Source organism: Vipera ursinii (assembly GCF_947247035.1).
Source record: "Vipera ursinii genome assembly, chromosome: 4".
NCBI classification, from domain to species: Eukaryota; Metazoa; Chordata; class Lepidosauria; order Squamata; family Viperidae; genus Vipera; species Vipera ursinii.
The window spans coordinates 39935239-39962409 of record NC_139514.1 but is presented as its reverse complement, the minus strand read 5'-3'; the positions used below and the strand labels follow the sequence as shown (position 1 = coordinate 39962409).

General features: G+C 42.3%; 1 protein-coding gene across 3 annotated transcripts in view; it reads right to left on the bottom strand.

Annotated features, from left to right (window-relative positions):
* BCL9 (BCL9 transcription coactivator) overlaps nucleotides 1-27171 on the bottom strand; it is a 116635-nt gene that overhangs the window by 47395 nt on the left and 42069 nt on the right. For 2 of the 3 annotated variants that reach the window (XM_083362272.1, XM_083362274.1), the window contains exon 1: nucleotides 2083-2304. The exons of the other annotated variant lie outside the window; for it this stretch is intronic. The gene's annotated coding sequence lies outside the window, so the exon portion shown is untranslated. Of the gene's footprint in view, nucleotides 1-2082; nucleotides 2305-27171 lie in introns of those variants that run through there. 3 annotated transcript variants of the gene reach the window in all.

Genomic DNA, 27171 nt, shown 5'->3' with positions numbered 1-27171 from the left:
CATGATGGGGTATTGTATGAAATGAAATTCACAGTGATCATACTGACATGTATGCTTAATCATCATTCCTATATTTTAATGTAGATGCAATGATCTTCAGCTAAGAAAAAAGGAGAAAAAAGGAGAATCAGTATTGGCTTTTCTCTCTCCCTACCCCCATCAGTATCTATTGTTCTTAGGTCATAGAAGCTGATCCAAATATCCTTCTGGATTATGACTTTCCAGACTTTGGCTGCAAAAATGTCACTGGTTTCATGAAGGTGTCAGTGTCCTAACATGCTCAATCTGTGATCTTATTCTGTTTGTATCAGTACAGAATAAATGTAACATAGCTGACTTTGACTTTACACCTAAATTACATGACAAATTACGCTGGCCAATCTATGTAAAATTTGATTATTTTGAAGTATCCAACACTTCAAAAAAAATCAAAATTGCATTCATATTTTATTCCTTCCATTTTATACCATCCATGTAGAGTATATCGTATTCAGAATAGCCAAGTAAAAAACCTACACTATTTTATATGAAATCTCTTCTACATAATTAAGCACTAAAACTAGGTAACTCTATAATAAAGTGATGGCTTACAGGACAAAACTTAGGAGCAATTTTGTCTTTCACAAAACTTGTTACTGCAGGAATGAGCATATTACCTTGAAAGCAACTGTGATGTAGTATTAGCGCATTAATTGCAGAAATAAACATTACATCCAAATCTACAATATATCTACACATGTAAAGATTTATGCAATCTATCATTTATAATAGATATTAATGACTATTGAGTAATGAATTGGCAACATGCCAATCTTCCAGGGGAGACCCAGGTTCTAGTGTACTTTCAGCCAGTCTAACCAGATGACTTTTGACGGATTCCTCTCCTAGGCCAGCCACATGGTTGTTATGGGGAAAAATAAGAGTAAGGACTGCTCTACATGGCAGCTTGGGCCCTTGAATGAAAAAGGTAGATATAAACCTAATAAATACATTGAAATAGATTACTCTCTTTAGCACCATTCTGACTATTCGCTGTATGTATGCCTCCTTTTATGCCAATACTCTGACCTGCACTAGGGAAACAAAAAGAATTTGCTTTCCTAAGAAATCAATACAGTGGCATCAATTAAATCCAACATTTTCATCCTTACCCATACAACTCAAAAACACATTCATAGACTGCTATATTTTTTTTTATTCTTCCAACCGGTTTACAGCTAGCTGACTGTAGCTTAAAACAAGCCTTCCTCTGCACACCACAGACATTATGGAGCTCATCCCCTCCAAACCATGAATTAGATGCTCCTCATTCCCTATTATCCCAGTAACCACAAATCACCTCGTCCAACGATACTTCTTAAGAAGGGGAAGGCAGAAAGGATCCTCATCTCCAGTTCTCCAGGCACACTTTCAGGTATGCTTAGTTTCTTGCACTTTTCCACCAATAATCCCCTCCCCCCCCCACACCCACCCACCTTTTGTATCCCCACCGCCGCCTTTTAACTACCCAAATCCCCTTCCAGTCTCCTAAACATAACACAAACTCAAATCACAGACAACACCCCCCCAAACACACACACACACACACACCCCTTTCCCAGGGTTAACGTTCAAACCCCCCCGCCGCCGCCCCGCCCGTTTGTTCTTCCCTCACATCCAGTGGTCACGCCTTCTCCTTTCGGCCTCCTCCAAAGCCTGTTTTCCTTCCTTCCTTCCTTCCTTCCTTCCTTCCTTCCTTCCTTCCTTCCTTCCTTCCTTCCTTCCTTCCTTCCTTCCTTCCTTTCCCCCACCCACCCAGCCAGCCAGCGCTCTGGGAGAGTAATCGGCGTGACCCCCTCCCCAGCCTCGCTTTACCTAACACCGACCCCTCCCGCCTTATGGAGTCTCCTTTCTTCCATTCCCCCACGCGCTTTCCGCCCGCCCGCCCCGGGTTTTTTGTTTTTTTTTACCAGCCCCCCCCCCCGAACTCTGAAACTTTCCCCCGAACAGGTCCGCAGTTATTCAGAGTCTCGCCACCACACACACACACACAAACACACACACACACCCATTATCACCGCGTTGCCCCCCCTCCCTTCTCACCTCCCATGGCCCGCAGTTTCCAGGGGAGCTGGCACCATGCAGAGCCTCCTCTTGTTTCTCCTCCTCCTCCTCCTCCTCCTCCTCAAGACTCGCTGCTCTCCTGAACAAGGGCGGAGGTGGCCTGGCCTGGCCCGGCCAGGGGGCACCCCTCACCCCCGGGCAGGAGGGGGCGGCGCTGTGACTCTCCCCGGCGAGGGTGAATTCGCTCCCTTCCCATAAACACACACAGGCTCCATTGTCCGCCAGTCAGTCTCCCTCCTCCTCCTCCTCTTCCACATGGTACCGCCCATCTCCCTTCTACCTCTTCTCCACCCCCACCCGCCCCCCCCCCGCGCGCCGCCGCCGCCATCGAATGAAACCGCCTCTCGTCACTCCCCCGCCGTACCCAATCGATGGAACGTCCCCCCTTCTTACTCACTTTCGCTCCTCAACCCATAGGGCCTTTTTTCTCCCAGCAATGGGAATGGTATTGTCTCAAAGCAGGGGGGACAGGGGGAAAAAGAGCCGCGCTCTCTCCCCCCCTTTTTTCCCCCCGTAATGGTACGAACGGGTTCCTTAAAGCGAAACACACGGGCCCTTCCTCGCCTTGTAAGCTGTGCCGCCCTTACCTCCCTCCATTCATCCCGGCGCCGCCTCTCCAATTAGCATAGACCAACCCCATACTTCAAGGTAGTTTTCGTTCCACCGCCTCTTCCTTTAAAAAAAGAGACAATCGCCCAATCGCGTTCTTTTTTTAAAGCAAACGCGCCGCCTGGGCGATCCCTCTCGCCCGCCGCCGATCTTTCTCCTGCAACTCCTCAAAAAAAAAAATCACCCTATAAACGCAGCCCGTTCGTCGTTAAAACGATCGAAAGGCGTAAAAGTCGCTTGTGAGACCCGCAGTGGATTATTTTTTTTCTGTTAAAAGAGTAACCGGTTGTCTCCGTAGAACAGGGGTCTTCAAACTTGGCCCTTTTATGACTTGTGGACTTCAACTCCCAGAATTCCTCAGCCAGCAAAGCTGGCTGAGGAATTCTGGGAGTTGAAGTCCACAAGTCATAAAAGGGCCAAGTTTGAAGACCCCTGCCGTAGAAAGACCCCAGGCAGGCAAGCTAACACTTCCCAAGCCTTTAAAGCTCCTTCAATAGGAGAGACATCCGAGGTAGGGGAGCTACTTTCCCAGCCTAAACCACACCCAGCCCGGGCACCCAAGCGTGCCCCGGTTCCCACACCTCAAGGCTTCCCAACTCACAGGTAAAGACAAACCCCCATCGATCATTGCTACCGCAAAGAGCGAAAGAACCAGAAAGCAGCAGTGCAGCACAAATGTGAGCGCGCGTTCCCTTCCTGGGCTTCCCCGCCTCAATAAAAGCAGACCTGGATGGGGAAAGGAAAAGGAAAAGGAAAAGGAAAAGAAAAAGGTTCGCGTCGCTTATCTCAACGGCAGACAGACTGGAATGTGCAGAACTTTAAAAAAATAAAAAATAAAAGCTACGGCCTTCTAAGAGGAGGAAAAAAAAAGAAGAAGTCGTCCTCGCTTCATTCCGGATTTGCTTCCCATATATTCCATCCCACCCCTCCCGCTACTCCATTTCCGAACCGGTTTCCCTTACTCTTTGCGCCTCGCCCGCCGATACGCTCGCCCGCCTCTTGTGCCCTCCCGCGTAATCCTGCGACAGACAAATCTTTAAAATGTCCATTTCAACAGCTTCCCTCGGTGCTTTTCAAATTATGAGAATGGTGACCTTCGTTTCGACAGACGTGGGGACCTCACCCATTGTTGTTACAAGTGAAACCACTAACAGAAAAACTGGGGGAAAGAGAGGAGACCTGGTTCACATTGATTTGGTACGCCAGCTTCTAGCCTGTTAATTGAATATAGCTAGAGAGATCCATAAACTGCAAGTTGTCATGAAGGATTTACAAGAGCTGCCTTTCATCCTTTATAATTTTTTTTTATGCATCTTGCCACTTAAATGGCGAGACCTTGAACCGAAATAATTGTTCAACTCTACGGTCTAACTTGAATGTCTACCCTATTTGCATGACTACAATTACTGTCAGCCCTTTTAGGCAGACCAAATCAGGAAACAGACTCTACAGGAAGATTAGAACTATACTTTATTGTGATCCACCAAAATCTTGCAAGCTTGGTTGTGCTTCATCCTTCCTCCCCTTTATACTATATTCAATTCATCAGATAGGAGCTTCCTAAGTCTCTTCTGAATAATATCTTGTTTCCCAAGACTTGGGGAATGTTCTTGCCCTATTTTGCTCAAGGTCCTGTCCCTGATTCTCTAAATCTAGCTTGGTTTGCAAAAGGCCATGCTGGTTGAAGTTAGCATTTTGTAGCCCCAAATTGGAAAACACTATATTATATATTTCCCTAATTCCTTGTCTCACTTTCATCTTCTAGAGGTAATTTTCCTTTTACCATAACCTACAGTATAATTTCGAGAGTAGGATTTGCAAATATAAACATCCTCCAAATGACTTGGACAACTTCTGCCATCCTGTGCTGATAAGATTTGATCTAAAATACCAAAAGGACGTATTTTAGTAAATATATGCATGCTTCTACAGTACTATTATAAGATGATGATGTTGTTGTTAGCTGTGAAGTCATGTCCGACCCATCGTGACCCTATGGACAACCAGGCCTTCCTGTCCTCTACCATCTTCTGGAGTCCATTTAAGCTCACGCCCACTGCTTTAGTGACTCCATCCAGCCACCTCATTTTCTGACGTCCCCTTCTTCTATTGCCCTCAATCTTTCCCAGCATTAGGCTCTTCTCCAGTGAGTCCTTCCTTCTCATTAGGTGGCCAAAGTATTTTGAGTTTTAGCTTCAGGATCCGGCCTTCTAAAGAGCAGTCAGGGTTGATCTCCTCTAGGACTGACCGGTTTGATCGCCTTGTAGTCCAAGGGACACCCAGGAGTCTTCTCCAGCACCATAGTTCAAAGGCCTCAATTCTTTGGTGCTCAGCCTTTTTTATGGTCCAGCTTTCACTGCCATACATTGCAACTGGGAAGACCATAGCCTTGACTATACGCACTTTTGTTGCATATGATGATACTTGGCAGTATATTTCCCAAGCTTCTCAATCTTGTATCCAGGCTGGTGTTGATTCTTAGTTACAGCTGCTGAAGACTCCCAATCTCTGTATCTTAGCAGCAGGTTCAAGAATGGGTGTTCACAGCCATCATGATAACATGGGATTCTCCAGCCTGAATCATACATGTGGTCTTAATCTAGTTTTTAGTTTGGAGAAATTGATTCATAATCTGAAAAGGGATAACATTTCCACCTATCTTATGTCACCATTCAATAATTTTCACACTGCTATGAAGCTTAACTTTCTGACCTCCGCAGAGAAGTAGTACCAGTTAGAATGGTCTATTCAGGTAGCTTATGGATCGGATTTACCCAACACACTGATGGGCAATTCAATCATACGCCTCACTGACCTCTGGAATTCAGTCAACTAGAAGTTGGACGTGATGGACCCTGAACAAACCAAGGAACTCTGGAAAAAGAAGTAACTGAATATATGTTTAGAACAAGAATGATATAAAAAGAGCTGGGAATCTTTGAATGACTATACACAAGAAGCCATATTTGGGTCCACATTACGGAGATAAAAATGTTGCAGAACTATTGCTGTCCTACCACAAATGCCATTCAGAGAACCTGTTTAAGGTGTCAGGCTTCCTTTGTGGATTAGAAGGCAGACAAAATAAAATTAAATATATTTACTTTATAAAGTAAATAAATAGAAAGTCCTCAACTTATGGCCACAATTGAGTCCAAAATATCAGTTGCTAAGCAAGATAAGTGAATTTTGCTCTATTTAACGACCTTTCTTGCCATAGCTGTTAAGTGAATCACTGCAGTTGTTAATAACAGTTAAGTGAATCTGGTTTTCCCATTGATTTTGCTTGTCAGAAGTCACAAAAGGTGATCTCATGACCCTGGGACACTGCAGCCATCATAAATATGAACCAATTGCCAAGCATCTGAATTCTGATCACATGTCAGTGGGGATGCTGCAACAGCCATAAATGTGAAAAACGGTCATAAGTCACTTTTTTCAGTGCCGTTGTAACTTCAAATGGTCATTAAATGAAACTGTTGAAAGTTGAGGACTACCTGTATTTTGCATCTCTTTTTATTGTTGAATAATGTTACCTATTCTATGACATTTTCCTCTTTTATGTTATCTTCAGAAACTAGGCATTTTGTCCCTTAGTTAAATAATAAGAGCAAGTTTTACTAATAGCTTTCCTAATAATTCACAAGTATTTTCCAAGAAAGGAGAGAAGTAAAGAAAATGTCAGAATAAAAAAAATTCTTTGGCAGATGTAGATATGTGGAAGAACGTGCCCAAAAGAACCAAGAAAGTCAAGAGATATTCATGATAATAGAATTCTGGAATTGATACCAGGTTCTCATTGTAAAGGACATTAGACAGCCATCTGAGCCAATCATGTCATCAATCAGAGTAGAACAATCTTCCATGGATTGAAGTCCTATAACAGTAAATTAGAAAAAAAGGAGCATGCCACAGTGTGGTAAGTAATTCTCTGTTAAAAGGAACCAAACCAGTTGTGTGCAGACTCAATATGACGCTGCAGGAAATGTACTGCCTTCCATATACAGGACAGCCACCAACAAATATCCTCTCTTCTTGATTCATGTGTGGATAAATTAACCTGGTCAGAAAAAAACATGAACGAATTTCTGCATTGTAAGAGGTGCTGGCAAGAAGGTTAAAAAAATGGAAACAAAATGTTTTCATCCTACTAGTTGAGGGTCATGGTGCAAGAAGGAAAAAGAGGATCCTGAAAGTCAGTAACTGGCTATATAAATGACTAGGATTTAATAAAAGTGACCTATGACCTATGCCAGGGCATTTCAACCTTTTCACCCATTGTGCCACTTTTAGGATATGGCAACATCCGAGTACCACCGGTTGCCTAGCAAGGTGTCAAAAACTTGACCAAAAAAGAAAAAAAGTGATGAAGCACAGGTAGTCCTTGACTTACAATAGTTCGCTTAGTGACTGTTTGAAGTTACAATGGCACTGAAAAAAGTGCCCCCCCAAGCCACAGCCGAGCAAGACACCTGCCTGCCTGCCTGCCCAGCAGCGCTCTTCCTCCTGTCTGAGGTTTTCATTGTGAGCATTTCTGTTGAGGATTGGGGGGTGGGGGTGGGGGGGTGTTTGGTTTTTATTCCCCCTGTCTGCTGGGTGGTTGCAGCAGGTTTTGGTCACTTCACATGACCCTGGGACACTGATCATCATAAATATGAATCAGTTGTCAAGCATCTGAATGTACATCACAAGACCCTGGAGATGCTGCAACATTCCAGCTGATCGGCGCTTTTTCTGAGCTCAGAAGCGCCAGGATCAGCGCCGAGCTCCAGCTAGAGACTGGCACTGATCCTGGCACTTCCACTGAGCCCTGACAGCCCCGAAGAAGCGCTAATCCTGGTGTTTTCGCTGAGCCCTGACAGGCCTGCAGCTCCAGCCATCTCTCGCTCAGGCTTGTGTGGTGCTGCCACCATTTAAGCTCATTCCTCCCCCCCACCACCACTTTTCTAGGATGGTTGCGTACCACCTGCTAGGTGCCAATGTACCACAGGTGGTACCCGTACCGCTGGTTGAAAAGCCCTGACCTATGCTATCTTCACAAAGGTCTCTTGGAAAGAGACTGGACATATGTTATAAAAACTGGGAAGGAAATGTTTGGCAAATGTCTCACCAATCGTTTCAGGAGAATGTTAAACTTGAACTAAATGGGGAAGTTAGCTAAAGCTCAGGATCAAATTTGGAGCCAAGAGTGGGACCAAAAAGGCAGAATACAAAAGAAGAAGCAAAAAGAAAGGTGATTCATAATTTTGCAGGACAGTACCAGGTAGATGCCAGGAGCATTCAAAACCTCAGGTATTTCTTCTTTCTCTTTGGATTTCATTTTATTTCTAAGAGGATCTCTAAGAACTAGAGATCCTAAAGCAGGAAGATAAGTATGGTGAAGGAAGAAATTTGGTGGAATGATGCTCTCACACACAGCATTAGAAGGCTACAGTTTATTCACAAGGAAAAAAAGAGAGAAAGTGAGGGATATTGTACTAGATATAAAGAAATATTTATGTTTCTTGCAAACTTTCAAAAGTATTAATCAGAACATGGAAATCCTACTGAAAGTATTTGGGTAAAGAATAGAAGAAACAAAACATATAAGGATGGGAGATTCTACAAAATGAAGGATACCTGAATACATGAAGAGCTTTCTAAACTTTTAAGGGAGAACGAAGAATATGGTTATGAAATAAAGGAAGGGGAACATAACTGAAGAAACATATTCTGTAGTATCTCTAACAGAAAAGCTAAAGCAAAGAATGATCTGAGCCTTGCAAGGAATATCAAAACTAGCAACAACAATAATAACAAGGTTCTTAAGTTATGTTGGAAATGAAAGCCACAGGAAGCAGAGAAGTATTGCTAGGAAAATATGATGAAGCAAAAAAAGTGAGAAGGCAAACCTATTTTGAGTCTGTGGAAGGAAGAAGATGGTTATGCCACTAGGGAGGAAGGGAAGGAAGTGTAGCTTAGGATGGATAAGAAGATAGTAAGAAAGATCTTACCATTCACTAATTTTAATTAGTTAAAGTTTCCAGGCCAGATAGACCACCTCCCAAGATAACTGAAAGAACTAACATAGGTAACTGCAGGGATATGCAGTTACAGCCACAATTGAGACAAGAATTTCAGCTGCTAAGCAAGGCAGTTGATAAGTGAGTTACACCCAATTTTGCAATCTCTTTTACTGTGGTGGCTAAGTGAATCACTGCAGGTAAGTGAATTGTGGTTGTTAAGCAAATCTGGTTTCCCCCGTTACTTGACTTGTTGGAAGCCAGCTGGGAAGGTCACAAATGACGATCATGGCAATCCAGGATGCTGTAACTGTGGTAAATACATGTCAGTTGCCAAGCCTCCAAATTTTGATCCCATGATAGTAGGGTTGCTATGATGGTCGTAAGTGCGAGGCAAGATTGTTGAGTCAATGGCTAGATAACCGAATTAGAGAGAAAGGAAGGTGATATGTATTTTTGAATGTATTCTAGTAAGAAAAATATTATGGATTGAAAACTTAATATTTTTTATTATAATTTACTATATTTAGTGTTGCTTGTTGTTGTTGTTAGCTGCGAAGTCGTGTCCGACCCATCGCGACCCTATGGACAACATTCCTCCAGGCCTTCCTGTCCTCTACCATCTTCTGGAGTCCATTTAAGCTCACGCCTACTGCTTCAGTGACTCCATCCAGCCACCTCATTCTCTGTCGTCCCCTTCTTCTATTGCCCTCGATCTTCCCCAGCATTAGGCTCTTCTCCAGGGAGTCCTTCCTTCTCATTAGGTGGCCAAAGTACTTGAGTTTTAGCTTCAGGATCTGGCCTTCTAAAGAGCAGTCAGGATTGATCTCCTCTAGGACTGACCGGTTTGATCGCCTTGCAGTCCAAGGGACTCGCAGGAGTCTTCTCCAGCACCACAGTTCAAAGGCCTCAATTCTTTGGCGCTCAGCCTTTCTTATGGTCCAACTTTCACTACCATACATTGCAACTGGAAAGACCATAGCCTTGACTATACGCACTTTTGTTGACAGGGTGATGTCTCTGCTTTTTAGTGTGCTGTCTAGATTTGCCATGGCTTTCCTCCCCAGGAGCAAGCGTCTTTTAATTTCTTGGCTACAGTCCCCATCTGCAGTGATCTTGGAGCCCAGGAAAATAAAATCTGTCACTACCTCCATTTCTTCCCCATCTATTTGCCAGGAATTGAGAGGGCCAGATGCCATGATCTTGGTTTTCTTAATGTTAAGTTTCAACCCAAGTTTTGCACTCTCCTTCTTCACCTGCAACAAGAGGCTCTTTAGTTCTTCTTCACTTTCTGCCATTAGAGTGGTATCATCTGCGTATCTTAGGTTGTTGATGTTTCTTCCGGCAATCTTAATTCCAACTTTTGATTCATCTAGCCCTGCCTTTCTCATGATGTGCTCTTCATATAAGTTAAATAGGCAAGGCGACAGTATACAGCCTTGCCGGACTCCTTTCCCAATTTTGAACGAATCAGTGGTTCCGTGTCCAGTTCTCACTGTTGCTTCTTGGCCCGCATATAGGTTTCTCAAGAGACAATTAAGATGGTCTGGTACGCCCATCTCTTTAAGTACTTGCCACAGTTTGTTATGATCCACACAATCAAACGCTTTAGCATAGTCAATGAAGCAGAAGTAGATGTTTTTCTGGAACTCCCTAGCTTTCTCCATGATCCAGCGTATGTTGGCAATTTGATCTCTAGTTCCTCTGCCTCTTCGAAATCCTGCCTGCACTTCTGGTAGTTCTCGATCCACATACTGCTGAAGTCTAGCTTGTAGGATTTTAAGCATGACTTTACTAGCATGAGAAATGAGTGCAATGGTGCGATAGTTTGAACATTCTTTGGCACTGCCTTTCTTAGGAATTGGAATGTAAACTGATCTTTTCCAATCCTGTGGCCACTGTTGAGTTTTCCAAATTTGCTGGCAAATTGAGTGTAGCACTTTTACTGCATTGTCTTTTAAGATTTTGAATAGCTCAGCTGGAATACTGTCACCTCCACTAGCTTTGTTGTTGCTCAGCTTTTCTAAGGCCCACTTCACTTCACATTCTAGGATGTCTGGCTCGAGGTCAGTGACCACCTCATTGTGATTATCAGGGACATTAAGCTCATTCTTGTATAGTTCTTCTGTGTAATTTTGCCACCTCTTCTTAATCTCTTCTGCCTCTGTTAGGTCCCTGCCATTTTGGTCCTTTATCATGCCCATTTTTGCATTAAACGTTCCCTTCATTTCTCCAATTTTCTTGAAAAGATCTCTGGTCCTCCCTATTCTATTGTTTTCTTCTATTTCTTTGCACTGTTCATTTAAGAAGGCATTCTTATCTCTTCTAGCTATTCTCTGGAATTCTGCATTCAATTGGGCGTATCTTTCTTTTTCTCCCTTGCCTTTCGCTTCCCTCCTTTCCTCAGCTATTTGCAAAGCTTCCTCAGACAGCCATTTTGCTTTCTTGCATTTCTTTTTCTTTGGGATGGTTTTGGTTGCTACCTGTTGTACAATGTCACGAACCTCTGTCCATAGTTCTTCAGGCACTCTGTCTATCAGATCTAATTCCTTAAATCTATTTGTCACCTCTACTGTATATTCAACAGGGATATGATTTAATTCATACCTGACTGGCCTAGTGCTTTTCCCTACTTTCTTCAGTTTAAGCCTAAACTTTGCAAGGAGAAGCTCATGGTCTGAGCCACAGTCAGCTCCTGGTCTTGTTTTTACTGACTGTATAGAGCTTCTCCATCTTTGGCTGCAGAGCATATAGTCAATCTGATTTCTGTGTTGACCATCCGGTGATGTGCATGTGTAGAGCCGTCTCTTGGGTTGTTGGAAAAGAGTGTTTGCTATGACCATCGTATTCTCTTGACAGAATTCTATCAGCCTGTGCCCTGCTTCATTTTGCACTCCAAGGCCAAACTTGCCTGTTATTCCAGTTATCTTTCGGCTTCCTACTTTAGCATTCCAATCCCCCATGATGATAAGAACATCATTTTTTGGTGTTAGTTCTATAAGGTGCTGTAGTGCTTCATAGGACTGGTCAATTTCATCCTCTTCAGCACTGGTGGTTGGGGCATAGACTTGTACTACTGTGATATTGAATGGTTTGCCTTGGATTCGAACTGAGATCATTCTGTCATTTTGAGGATTGTATCCCAGTATTGCTTTTCCTACTCTTTTATTGACTATGAAGGCTACTCCATTTCTTCTGAAGGATTCTTGCCCACAGTAGTATACCTGATGGTCATCTGAATTAAATTCACCCATTCCTGTCCATTTTAGTTCGCTGATACCTAAGATGTCAATGTTCAGTCTTGTCATCTCTTGTTTGACCACGTCCAGTTTTCCTTGATTCATGGATCTTACATTCCAGGTTCCTATGGAGAAAAAATCTTTACAGCATCGGACTTTCCTTTCACCACCAGACACATCCACAGCTGAGCGTCCTTTCGGCTTTGGCCCAGTCGCTTCATTCTTTCTGGCGCTACTAGTACTAGCCCTCTGCTCTTCCCCAGTAGCATATTGGACGCCTTCCGACCTGAGGGGCTCATCTTCCAGCGTCATATCGTTTTGCCTTTTGGTACTGTCCATAGGGTTTTCATGGCAAAGATACTGGAGTGGGTTGCCATTTCCTTCTCCAGTGGATCACGTTTTGTCAGAACTCTCTGCTATGACCTGTCCGTCTTGGGTGGCCCTGCACGGCATAGCTCATAGCTTCATTGAATTACGCAAGCCCCTTCGCCACGACAAGGCAGTAATCCATGAAGGGGATTATTGTTGCTATCAATCATTAACTCTAATATTCTCAGTTTTATATATGTACCCAGACAATATGCTGTTTGCCAAACATTGAATGTTATTGGGGGAAAACCCCAACCCCTATCCCAACCTTCCCTGTATTCCAACCCCAATCCCCACCCCTCCTTTTTCCTTCCCATCCTTATAAAAACCAATAAAACCTTTTTTAAAGAAAATAAAAGCCAGACTTCCCCCCCAAAAAACCCTGACCCATCACAAGACCCTCACTTGACATAGCCACAGCTGAAGCCCTTATAAACAGAAGAGCACTGACGCACACAAAGTTCTCTCTCTCTCTCTCTCTCTCTCTCTCTCTCTCTCTCTCTCTCTCTCTCTGTGTGTGTGTGTGTGTGTGTGTGTGTTTGTAGTTTCACCGCTGTTTTGAGAATTTTGATCACATTAGATTACTATTGATGTAAACCACTGTGAAGACACTTGAAGAAAAGATAGGACCGATAGCAAAACTTGTTTGAAAAAAATATACAATCAAGGTTTTTGAATAGACAAAAATTATGCCTGAAGAACATTTAAATCAGATGAACTACCAAAAGCCAAGTCCAAACCCTATTTCAGAATATAAGAATGAAGGGAAATCCACTCCTGGATAATGTCCCAAATACTGTATGCTAATATTTGACAGATGGAACTCTGCTGATGATTCAGAAAATAAGGCAAAAACTAGTCTCGTGTTTTACAAAAGAATTGTATTGAAAAATGCACATGTAACTTCTTTGCTTAGTTTGGAAATCCAGCCCACAGACAAAAATTGCTGTAAAATGTCAGATCATTACTTTTAATATTATCTTATGGACAGGAGCTTTTCATAAATACACAGATGCTCATTTATGCAAAGAAGTAATTATAACGTACAAAAGGGCATGAACATTTTATATACCGTATTTTCCAGCGTATAAGACAACTTGGCGTATAAGACAACCCCCAACTTTTGGGAAGATTTTCAAGATTTTTTGTCTTATATGCTGGAAAATACTTACATGCCAGTTGCCAAGTGTCCGACACAAGCCTGATTCAGCCCCGTCTGATGCAGATGGTGCAAAGCCTCCCTTTTGAAGCCCAAAGGGGCTTTTCCTTCCACCCACCCTTTGGAATAAACGCAAGAGCTGCGTTCACAAGACACGCTCTTCCAGGCCAGACTCTGCAAACGGCACGCCAGAAGCCGCAACCACCGCGGGAACTCCGAGTCCCCGCCTTTCAGCAGCCTGCACAGCTGAGCGCAATCCGACTTTGAGAGCGGATTTGCAGACGGAGCAGCCGCGTGTCTGGAGCCAAGCCCCTCCCAGGAGGTGGTCAGCCAGGCGGGCCTGGAAGACGCGCTGGAGAGCCGGGCTTGGGGCGGCCATGCCGAGGCCGGCTGGTGAGGGCCGCTGCGTAGTCTGCGGGCAAGAGGGGCGCCAGGCTGCCAAGTACCGCTGTCCATACTGCCGGTAGAGATAGCGGGTAGCAGGGCGCGCTCTGCTTATGCTCAGATGCCGCTTGGGGGAGGGGGAGGGGGAGGGGCTTCCTGCCGCTCCCGGGGTCTGGCGTTTGCAAGGGGAGGGGAAGGGGCTTAGAGGCTCTTGTGGGTGAGAAGGGAGAGTCACGTTGGAGGGGGGACTGGACTAAGGAGGCTTGAAGTTGCTTTGGAAGAACGGGGACACTCGATTGATTTATGTTTTTTTTTCCAGCGTATAAGACGACTGGGCGTATAAGACAACCCCCCAACTTTTGAGAAGATTTTCATGGGTTAAAAAGTCATATGCCGGAAAATACAGTAACAATTCAAGATAACTATCCTCTAGTCACAAACCTTCCCTTTCTAGAGAGGAAGATGTTAGACAACAATCACAGAGGACTATGGAAGTAGAATATCTGGACCCATTTCAATCAGGTTTTATGCGGCGATACAGAATGGGGACATTAGCTGTGCTTATCATGACGTCTCAGAGAAAAAGGTTAGGGTGGTGCTTTTCTCCTCCTAAATCTCTTAGCAGCTTTTAGTATCAGCCAAAGTGGTTTACATTCATAAAAAAATACTGAAAACAAAAAGAGGTATTATGGCTTGTAACATATTATTTATGGCTTTCTAGGTTGGCTTATCTCAGTCGGTTGTGGTTTAGTCAAACCATAGTTAAATAAGCTATCTCAATAGATCTGAATTCAGTTGTTATTATAAATTTTGCCTACAGTGCAGGTATTATACTTGGGCTGCTACCTAGTGATCATCAGGACTTTTGTAGCCAGAAATGAAGCTTGGATATATCATATCATATAGACCCTTGTTGTGAAGGTATAAGCAGATGGTGATAAGTATGTGTATTTATTTTACTACCAGCAGGAAAGCTAGGAGTTAAATGGAAAAAAAGCATATAAATATGGACCTGCAATAAATGTGTGAATGTAACATACTATTTTTTCTTGTTTAGCAGTATCAGTTGTGTGTGGGAAAACAGGATTGGGATGAATGCACGTGGCATATTTTTATTATTCTTTTTTACCCAATAAAAATCATTGGCATGGGCCTCAGAAGAGGGATATTTTATTAGATCATAAGATGAGGCGGAGGGAGGAGAAATGAATAACAGAACCACAGCTTTCTGCAGAATAATCCTATAATAATATTTTCCTTTCCACATGACACAGTCCTGCCTGATTTTCTGGGCAAATTATTTGGAAGGAAGGAAGGAAGGAAGGAAGGAGTTGCACTGATATATTTAACATTATATTTGCTGCTTTTTGAAGCAACTCTTTGGTTTTGAAGCAAACCTATATACTATATTGATGTTGACCCAAGCTTGCTCTTCTCCATTCTGATACACACACACACACACACACACACACACACACACACACACACACACACACTAAACGAGCACTGGAATAGAGTAAGAAAAACTAAAACAGTTTTTATTGTTAAAAGATCAAGCTTTCGTTGGCTAACTGCCAACGTCAGGATGGAAACGCTGGCGTGGGGAGATCGCATTTATACTGTCAGTGTCTCTGCGCTCTGCTCATAAAGCGCATCACCGATCTGTTCATTGAGGCCAGCCGTATTTCTTTGAGCGGTCTCGCATCCATTTTGGGAGGATGCGGTTGTCCCTGGGTGTCTTTTATCAAAAGTGGATTGTTGACAGTTCCGTGTGTCATAGCCATAACTCTAGTCCACGGGTCGGCAACCCGCGGCTCCGGAGCCGCATGCAGCTCTTTGAGCCGTCTCCTGCAGCTCCCAGCCACCCGGTGCACGTGCACCTCTTCGAACGGGCAGTGGTGCACGCACACCTCTCCAAATGGAGAGTGGCACCGCCTGTTCCGAGAGGTGCGCGCGCATCTTTCCGAAGGGCGGAGGTGCACGCGCACCTCTCCAAGCTGCCGCCATCCCGTCCGGAGACCTGCCGCGTTTGTCAAACATTGACAAACACGGCAGCTGTGCAAATGGGATGGCGGCGGTTTGGAGAGTGCGCGCGCATTCGCCAAACCGCCGCCATCCCGTCCGGAGACCTGCCGCGTTCATCAAACATTGACGAACATGGCACTTGTGCAAATGGGATGGCGGCGGTTTGGAGAGTGCGCACGCACTCGCCAAACCGCCGCCATCCCGTCTGGAGACCTGCCGCGTTCATCAAACATTGACGAACACAGCAGCTGTGCAAACGGGATGGCGGCGGTTTGGAGAGTGCGCGCGCACCTCTCCCAAGCCGCCGCCGTCCGGAGACCTGCAGACGCTTGGGGAGGTTTGGGGAGGTGCACGCACACCTACGGTCGTTCGGAGAGGTGCGTGCGCACCTCTCGGAATGGGTAGCGGCGGCGCTTCTTGCGAAAGCTGCCGTGGCCCATCTGCAAAGCTGCCGCTTTCGGCAGCTTTGCAGACGGGCTGCGGCAGCTTTCCCAAGAAGTGGGGCCGCTACCCGTTCGTGCGGAGGTACGGAGACGTTTGGGGAGGTTTAGGGAGGTGCACGCGCACCTACGGTCGTTCGGAGAGGTGCGCGCGCACCTCTCGGAATGGGTAGCAGCACCGCTTCTTGCGAAAGCTGCCGCTGCCCGTTCGCACGGAGGTACGGAGACCTGATGGAACCGGTTCCATCACACATAAAAAAGCAACCGCGAGCGTTCGCGCATGTGCAAGAAAAACCCATTTTGCACATGCGCAAAATGTTTTTTTGCGCATGCACGTGCATGGATGCACGCACGCGGCTCCCACTTTTTTTATGTGTGATGGAACCGGTTCCCAGTGGCTCTTTTCCTTTTTCAGGTTGCCGACCCCTGCTCTAGTCATTGCCCGTGTTCTTATACCAGACATTCTAAATGATCGTTTCTCTTCTTCCCTGTGTTCTACAATGTAGGGTGATTGTATGGTTGTGTAATCTCGATTTTGATTCAATGAGGCGCTCTGTAAGTGCTTGCTCTGTTTGCCTCCATATCGTGCATATCGTTTCTCTTCCCAATTCCTTAGTGCCTGGTATGCAGGGGGGAGGTCTATGTGCCGGTTGATGGAGGAGCGGTTTGAGAACCAGGCTTCCTTAAACAAATGGCCGCCTTTAGTGTTATCACTGGCAATTGCCTTGGTCCTTGTTAAATTAAAGACATGGTTATGTGTGGCCATGTGTGCCCACACCTGTGAATGTTGCTCGTCTTCTAATAGCGAGCTTGTGTTCGTGCACTCTAGTCCTCAGTCATTTTGCCGTCTCCCCAATGTAATTGTAATTACAATTTTGGCATGACATCTTGTACACAACCGAGGATTTTTCTTCATTAGGGAGTGGATCTTTAGAGCGCATGACACAAGCTCATAGAGTCCGATCAGGTCTGTGGGCAACACTGACCTTGTGAGGGGCCAGTATGTGTGCTGTGGCCTTGGATACACCGTGGATATAAGGCAGTGTTATCTGTGATGTTAAGGCATTTTCATGTTGATGGCGTATCAACGCGGTCTCCTCACCCCAGCGTTTCCATCCTGACGATGTTGGCAGTTAGCCAATGAAAGCTTGATCTTTTAACAATAAAAACTGTGTTAAGTTTTTGTCACTGCATCCCAGTATTCGTTCAGTCTGTTAATTTTAATAGGCCTGGGATTCGCATTTTTATTCTGTTAATTTTAATAGGCCTGGGATTCGCATTTTTAATCTCATCAAGGAATATATATCTATCTATATCTCTATCTATCTATCTATCTATCTATGCCAGACATGTCAAACACAAGGCCCGGGGGCCGGATGCGGCCCGCAAAGTGGTTTCATGTGGCCCGTGAAGCCATCCTGGAAACAGTTAGGGAATGGCCCCCACTGCCTTGGCCCTGGCCCAGAGACCCTCAGATCTGTCCCACTCCTGCCCAGGCCCCCATAGGCACCCTTGATGCGAACGATGTAGAGCTGGCCATGCCCACCCAGTAGGCCATACACACTCTAGCCACGCCCACCCAGTAGGCCACGCCCACCCTGGCCATACCCACCCAGCCCCCTGAGGGCAACCGCAATGCTGATGTGGCCCTCAATGAAATTGAGTTTGACACCCCTGATCTATGCACATACATACATACATATACATATACACACACACACAATATACACACACAACACAAAAACACACATCAGAACTATATTTCTCCTTTAGGTTTAAAACACCTGTGAAGACAGTGGTCGAAATAAATCTATTATTTGTTTTATTTTCTTATTTTCTTCTATATTGTCCTTATATTTGGATGCTCCTAAAAGAATTTACAACACTTGCCTCTTTTCTGAAGTTCTGTTGCTATTCAGCCTTGTCAACTGTGGGAATCTGCTGTAGCAACTGCCTGAGGAAAATGAATTCCCAAGGCAGAGATTCTCATACAAGAAATCCATACTGAGAGATTTCACCATAGGAACAAACAGTAGTACATCTCAGGTAAACTAAATTGCTGCTTGACAGGCAGAATGCTGAGAACCAGGCTTAGATGAAAAGATCCTAGTCTATTTGGGATTTTAGCAGCCATTGCCAACAACTTAAACTGAGCATCAATAAACAATTACCTATTGCAAATAATATAAAAATCCCATTTCTTTTACTAAAATAAGGCTATAATTACATAGAAACACCATTAGTACAGAGGTAGCATTGCACATAAGAATTGAGATGGCATTAAATTCATCATCAATTGTTTAGGTCTTTAGGTGCTAGCTAATTAAATATTATTAAAATGAAATAACAGCTTACCATTTCATTGTATTCTGCAGTACTGAAGCCTTTTCATACCCATTGTCGTAATAATTCCAACTGTTAAATCTATCAGCACATCAGATTTTCCATATATTTATCCCGCAAGAAGAGATAGTACTTATCCTAATTCCTTCTGACCATTTTCCCGATCCAGTTCCCAACTGTCCTTTTCCCATATTGGAAAAAACATGAATATCTACAGGGAATTTGAGGAATTTAAGCAGAAAACAGAATATAGCGGAAGCCATGATATTTTAGGCAAAGTATTCTAAAGAGGTATAACAAAATACTACTTTTAAATAATTAAACAACTTTGTTTGCAAGATCTGCAAGACTGCTTTGGAAGCTGTCTTGGCTGTTTCTCAATGTATATGTATAGAAAGTGTAGTGGCCATGCATGAATACGTATATCGAAACAGCCAGGGGCAATTTCCAAAGCAGCAACAGTTGCACAAGCTTTGTACACGATGTGTCTGTTCTAATAATTATTAAAAAATATTTTATACACATTCCTGCAAGTTCAGAAGCATTTCTGTCAAACTTTTTCCAATAGCATACTACAACATACTATTGTTCCTGGTAGAATACAACATAACAGAAAAGTTTCAGCATCTGTGGCCTTTCTGTAGTAGACCTAATGCAGCAATTGCTAACGTGGGCCAGTGCAAATTTAATTATTTATTTTATTTATTTATTTTAATCCCATTTACATCCCGCCCTTCTCCGAAGACTCAGGGCGGCTTACACTCTAAGCACAAATCAATGTGCTTAGCAATCGCCTTCATTCTATGTATATGCCTGCTTATTAGGGCTTCCGCCCCCCCCCAAGCGGCATTATTACAAAGTCAGCTTATTGCCCCCAACAATCTGGGTCCTCATTTTACCTACCTCGGAAGGATGGAAGGCTGAGTCAACCTTGAGCCTGGTGGGATGCGAACCTGCACTAATTGCAGGCAGCCGGTGTTACTTAAGGAGGCATTAGCCCACTGCTCCACCAAATGCTCTGAAAACATCACAGAGGAAGCCTAATAGTCTGATAGCATGGAGAGTTTCCATAGGATGGTGCTGCTGATCCACATACAACCTCTAAGCACCTTTAGAAAATATATTGGGCGGGGAAGGGAAGAACCCTACTGCGGCTATAAGGTTAAGTATGAAAGAACTTTGGAGGAGTTAACATGTACAGTTTGAAGTGGAGTTACGATGTTAAAGAATCTCACTACCTCACCAAACTGATAAATAAAGGTGTACAATTTAATATGACTGGTACTCAGTTTTCAGACTTGTTCTGAAAAAAGGATCACTGCTGAAAATGGTCTGCAAAGTCTACAGCTGAAACAAAGGCTTGGTTTTAACGGCCTGTCAATTCAATAATAAAAGTAATATTGGTGTTTTTATGGCTTTATTGATACACTGAAAACTGCCTAGAAACACAGATTTTCCATTAAGAAAATAAACTGATAATAAATTGAACGACATACTGCACGTATGAACATGACACATTAAAATATTCACATATGCACATGTTTGGAACTAAGGGTACATTTATTTCCTATGATAATGTACAAGAGGATCCAGCAACTTATACTCAGCAGTGGTTTTCTAATTGTTTTCAGAATTGGCAATAATTCGACCACTTCTGCTCCATTTGGCTGGCCAATATTTCCTGCATATTTTTTGAAAGTTGCTTCAAAGCCACTGTGTATGAAGATTGGCAAATTTAGTTATTTGATTTTTTTTAATGCCACCTTTATTTTTTTATTATAAATCCTAAGCCACTCTCATATCCTTGTTTCATGAGCCATTGTGGAGCAGTGGTTTGAATGCAGTATTGCAGGCCAATTCTGCCAATTGCCAGTAGTTCAATTCTGACTGGCACAAGGTTGACTTAGCCTTCCATCCTTCCAGTGTTGGTGAAATGAGGACCCAGATTCTATGCTGAATCTATAAAGTGCTTAGAGAGTGGTGTAAAGCATTATGGGGTGGTATATAAGTCTAAATGCTATTGCTATTGCTTTTCCGGTTCATATATACAATTTCACATGCCTATAAGGAGGGGTGTGTATGGTGTATGTATGTGTATGTATGTTTGTGCATGAAAGAAGCAATCCAGATCTACTTCATGTCTGTTCTCCTTCTCTTCTATTTGTCCATTGGCCAAAAAGGATAAGTAGTACATGAGACCATTGTTAATCTTGCCATGCTATAGTTTAGCATTTCCTGTGATTTAGATCATAATATTTAAGTTGCACATCCTTCATGATAAACATGTAACATGATTCCTAACCCATACACTGGAGCAACTGCATTACAGACTTATAGGCAAAATGAAAAGTATTTCTTTTGAACTATAATCTCTTAATTGGTCTAACATTGGCCCATTTGACAGACTTTCTTCTTACAAAGAATTATTCAGAGGTAAAAGGAATATATACTCCCTTTTGATTTCATTTTCTTAGAATTCAAGGATTTTCTATATTGATTCAGTATATATGCTAAACTGTTGCATTTTTTTTCTCAATCTATTTATAGGGTTTTATAGAAAAAATAATATAGATTGAGATATATGAGTGAAGGGACCTCAGCAAGCAATTAAAAACCCTCTAGTGTTTTAGTCTGTGGATACTTGTTAAAGGTTTTCATTAATTAAAGAGTTGCACTGTTTTTCCATTATATGGAGGAACAAATTCAGAATCATTTTTAAATTATACTATATACATGATTAAAATTATTAAATCATTAAAATTTAGAAACTGGTCACTAGTTTGGTCTATTGACCAGTTTCTTAATTTTATTTATTTTAATGGTCTAGTCACTAGCGGCTAAAGCAGAAGGCTAGAAACTGGAAGACTGTGATCTTGCCTTAGGCATGAAAGCTGTCTGGATAACTTTGAGCCAGTCACTCTTTCTCAGTCCAATACATTTCAGAAGGTGGTTGTTGTGGGGAAAATAAGAGGAAGAAGGAGTACTAGGTATTTTCACTGCTTGGCGTTTCACTACTCAAGGCTGGAAACAAACAAATCTTCCAAATAATTAAATTTTCCTTTCTTGATTAAATCTTCACACCTTCCTACAGTACCACATATTCAGGACACCCAAATTGTAAGCAAATATTGTAAGCAAATATTTTTGTATGGTTTTTGAATGAAGTAAGCATAAACAAAAAATTAAAACAAAAACAATGTTATTGTATGGGCAACAACTACATATCTTAGTTAATGGTGATTAAACAGTGAAATTCGCCATCTCAGAGATGATAATCCATATGTTATTTAGCCTTCAGTGACAGAGCAAAGAAAAACTGAAATACTACAAAGGAGAACCATGTAAAGTGCATGTGTCAGGTTGAAGTTGGCAGAAAAATAATTTCCAAACTTCCTTACTGATGATTGTGGAAGATATAAAAATATACCGTAGACTTCAATTTAGTCCTCTGAATTAGATAAAGCTATGTCCAAACTTTACAGTGCTTTATCAAAATTCTGGAAGCTATTAAAAATGCTGGTTACTTATCTATTAATGAAACTCTCTGAGTGCTCAGCTATAAATTCACATAGTAATCTAACCCAATGCTTTTTGTAGGAACATTCAAAACTCAGATATTTTTCTCCCACCATTTAGTTGCAATTTCTGATTATCTCCAGAGTGATCCCAGAAACCAAGAAATTAAAGTGATCAGCTGATGTGGAGAAATTTGTAGGTTAAGTGGAATATCCAAGAATCTCAGTTATGGGTATGCAAAAATTTATTTTAGATTGTGATCTTCTGTGACATACTGGCAAATACTAAGCTGAATTATCTGAAACATTTCCTCTATTATTTTCTGCCACTATTTGAATAAAACCCATGACAAATCAGTGTATATTTTGCTTCTGACAGAGCTCATAGGACAGACCTTTAAAAATTCACATATATACATGTATTATACTGCAGATTTTAGTTTCAACTACTTCTATGGAAATGAAGAAGTGAACTGTGAGATTAGGGAAGCATAATGGGTTTCATTAGAATACAGCATGTTTTATGCCAAAGGGCACAACTGTCAATACACAATATCACCTTGATTGGGAATGGGGGATGACTGTGATGGTTTGTGAGATCTTAGTGTTAGTAAGTGACATTGCTTGGAAAACAAGTATTTTTACATGAAACAGGACCATAAGGATATGCTACTGCTGCTGTACTGATTGTCTAACAGTCCAAATCAAAAGTGTTGGTAATGTCCTGCAGTGCTCTACATTGCATAGCACGTCAGGTTACGTCAGACATTACTTTGCAGAACTGAATCTGCCTGTCCAGTGAGAACAACTCAAGAAAGCCTGTTAAACACATCAGTAAACACATAAGACATTATTAACATCTATAGGTTTGCAAAATCACCCAGCCCAACAAAAAGATCCAAGCACCTCTCCACCAGCAATCAGCACCCAGATCAACATATATTAACTTCAAGGTTAACATCAGACCAACAATCAAGTAAACAATACCCCAATCAAGAAACAGACAAAGAAGCCAACAGCAAACAGCCCAATCAAAGAATCTCTAAGACTATCCCCACCAACACAGGCAAGCCACTAGAATATAAACTGACAGCAAACTGCACTCCCTACTAGCACTGATGACGTTACCTAGTTTGGATAATGAAACGTCTGCAAGAAAACAAGCTCAGAGAGCATCAAGGACCCCTTCACGTCAATCCCGAGCTACAAATATTCTCCTTTATTAAAGTCTGTTAGAGAAGGTAAACGCCATTTGCCATCCTACCACGTGATCTCCCAAACATATAAACTGTACTTGTGGTGATAACATGAAGTTGGGAAACAGTAAAAAAAAACATGCTTTTCACACAAGTAGAGGCTCTCATGGGGTATAGATTAGAAATAGTCAAAATAACTGGTACTGATAGGAAATTTATAATATTGAAAATAGAGTGAGAGAAGAAAAATGTCAAGTAAACAAAGATGGGATTGTGCAGTTGAATTGTGAAGAGATGTAAGTTTCAGATGATTCAAGATCATTGAAGAATAGCTGGAATAGAAATTGCTATGTAGATAGGCGAAAGATGCGGCATGTTTATCTGGTGCAAATGTCCAGAGGGAGAAATTACTGAAAAGAACACAGGGACTGAAGTAACTAAGGTATGGCCAGGTAAATTTTAATTGAAGTCCTTGATTTACTCTTTGGGGAATTAATCACAGCTGTTAGCTACAACTTAAGATAGTATTATATTAGCAGAAGCAATACTATTACAGGCCAGGAGATGGTTAATCGTGAAAGGGTAGAGCAAGTAGGCCATCACTACATTCCAATCTTCTTGGAAGGCAGATGACAGAAGGAGGAGCTGAACTCTGTTGTTGTGCATTACCTTTGCCCCTAGCAAATTTTTCGAGCTGCAAGAGTCAAATCTCACAGAATTTGTGTTTTATCCTTATAATAGGATGAATAAATAGACTTCTCTGTGGCAGCCCCACACTGTGGAACTCCCTATTCTGAGAGATTCATAAAGCCTTCTCATTTACACGTAGAACATCATTTTACTGAGCTTTCAACCTTAATTAAATTTACTGGCATCTGTCCTGGAGTAGTATTGATTTATCAGTTTTTAAAATTCTTTAATGTGCCCAGAGTCTTTGATTTGGGTAGGTTATAAAAACTAAGAAAAAACAAGCAAACTACCCAATCAGCTCATCAGCCTTTCCCAAACTAGGACTCTTCAAATGCGTTGAATTACAACTCTCATTATCCATAACCCACACAGCCCACTAGTAATGGAAATGTAGCGCAACTTTTCTGGAAGGTATCAAGGCCAGGATGGCCAAGTTAAACTAGAAGTGTTTCATTAAGATAACATTTTCTGTTGTGGCATCCCTTAAAAAAACAAAAACTAACTACTAGGGTGGCTTTACTACATACCCTATTCCACTTTATTATTTTTTTATAAATAAATCATGGCTGCAGACTTGCCTAATAATCCTTCCTGTTCCTTTTTTCTCAACAACAATAACCCTGTGATGTGAGTTGGGCTGAGAGAAGGGGACTGCCCCAAAATCTCCCAGCAGGCTTTCATGCCTAAAGCAGGACTAGAACCCATATTTTCCTGGCCCTAGCATGGTGCCTAACCACTAGACCAGGGGACCCCTAACCCCTGGTCCGTGGACTGGCACTGGGCTGCGGCATGTCAGAAACCGGTCCGCTCAAACAAGCAAAGCCCTATCCGTGGGATGCAGACAGTACATAAAACCACCCCCCTCCGGTCCACGGAAAAACCTCTCTCCATGGAACGGGTCCCTGGTGCCCAAAATGTTGTGGATCTCTGCACTAGACCAATGAAAGGGAAATAGTTGCAAAGTTAAGTTAATAGATAGCAATTTGTGAATAATCTTTAGCAGTTTTTGGCAAGCTTTCTGGTAATAATTCTTGGTGTGAAAATAAGGAATTAAATATTTGATATGTGTAATTCTAAGCAGGTTGTATTCTTCTGTGTTCTGGAATATTTTCCAACAGTTTGCACAGTGCTAAGCAGAATACATTTTGCTCAAATTTGAAAAATGCTTAACATTTTCCTTTTTCTAGTAAAATAATGTGGCTTCATATAGTATGTTACATACAATAGCATCTCAAAACATAAAATACAAAAATTCAGACAAATGATGTGATAAGTTTAACTGATCCCCAATTAGAAAGATTTTTTTAAAAAATGGGTGATTAATATTTACATAATTTAAACAATTATACAAAAAATCAGCATTTTTGACTAATTAAAATCTGCATTAATATCATTCAACATAACTGCTTTATACTTATTGACCAAAATTGGAGTAGCTTAGATTGACATACTGTAATGAACAACATTTCAATATAAATCATTGGCTTATGTCCCCAAACAACTATCTCATATTTTTCCATTAGTGCAGGGGTGTCAAACTCAATTTCATTGAGGGCCGCATCAGCATTGCGGTTGCCCTCAGGGGGCCGGGTGGGTATGGCCAGGGTGGGCGTGGCCTACTGGGTGGGCGTGGCTAGAGTGCGTATGGCCTACTGGGTGGGCATGGCTACAGTGCATATGGCCTACTGGGTGGGCGTGGCCAGCTCTACATCGTTCGCATCAAGTGTGCCTATGGGGGCCTGGGCAGCAGTGGGACAGATCTGAGGGTCTCTGGCAGAAGGAGGGTCTCTGGGCCAGGGCCAAGGCAGTGGGGGCCGTTCCCTCACTGTTTCCAGGATGGCTTCGCGGGCCACATGAAACCACTTTGCGGGCTGGATCTGGCCCCCGGGCCTTGTGTTTGACATGTCTGCATTAGTGCATTTTTATTGTAAAAATAGGAGGATAATAACAAAAAAACAATGTCTAGGACCCTATAAATTATGTTAAATGAGGCAGGATGGTTACCAAAAAATGTTAAAACAATTAAAACTGAAGCCAGTAGGAGACTTGGAGAATTGTTTTCCTATTGTTTTCTAGCTCCACAATAAAAACACTGAATATGATTTTGACTAATTCTGAAACTAATCCTCATATTCTTTCAGGTGTATTAAGAGCTAGAATTGGGACATATGTCTCATAGATTTAAAAAATTGGCCCCAGTATTTCTGAACAGAAGAGAGAACACAAGTGATGAGATATATTGCACTGAGGCAGCAAATTGCAGAAGAACAAATACTCAACAAGGGAGAACAATTTAAAAGCACAGTAGAAGAGATATGAAGCATGAACAAAAAGCGTATACTGTAAATTGGCTGATGTGGGAACAAAGATTGAGGTAGAAGCTGTTGTACTATATGTTGCTTTGAAGCACCTAGAGCAGGCTATACGACTATATTTTAAATTAAAATAATTTGTAAAAATAATATGCCCAGCTCAAATACTATAGAATTGAATGGGTCATGTCACATTGGACAAGCATCAGACCATCTACTGGTCTGATGGAATGTGTGTGGACGACCATTGGGAAGGAAGAGGAAGAGATGATGCCTAGCAAACAATCAGAAACCACTAGTGGATTATCAATCACAGAAAGAAACTTAGGAAGGACTTTCCATAATGAGTTAAGCATTAAAAGTATCACCAGGAAGTTTGAATCATTCAGACTTGTAAGATTCTGTAAATGTAGCCTTTCAATAAAGTACAATTAGTTCATGAAGTCTTGTTCTCTGTCTGGTTTACCTTCAGGACAGACAACTGCAAACAGGAAAATCATAGAAGAAACAAAATAGCAATCTTTAAAACAAAAGGATATCAAAGTGAGTGTTTGGATACATCCCCCCAAATGACAAAATGACCTCAATCCTAATACAAGTACGTTCTAATAATTGCTATTACAGAGGGGGAAAAGCATTATTTCCTTCCTCCCTCCCTCCCTCCCTCCCTTCCTTCTCCCACTGCAATCAAATATGACTGTTTGTAGTATATACTGAAAATAACTAAAGGGGTCATGGTAAACATGACTAAAAATGTGTAAAATTAATTAAATTATGAGGCAATC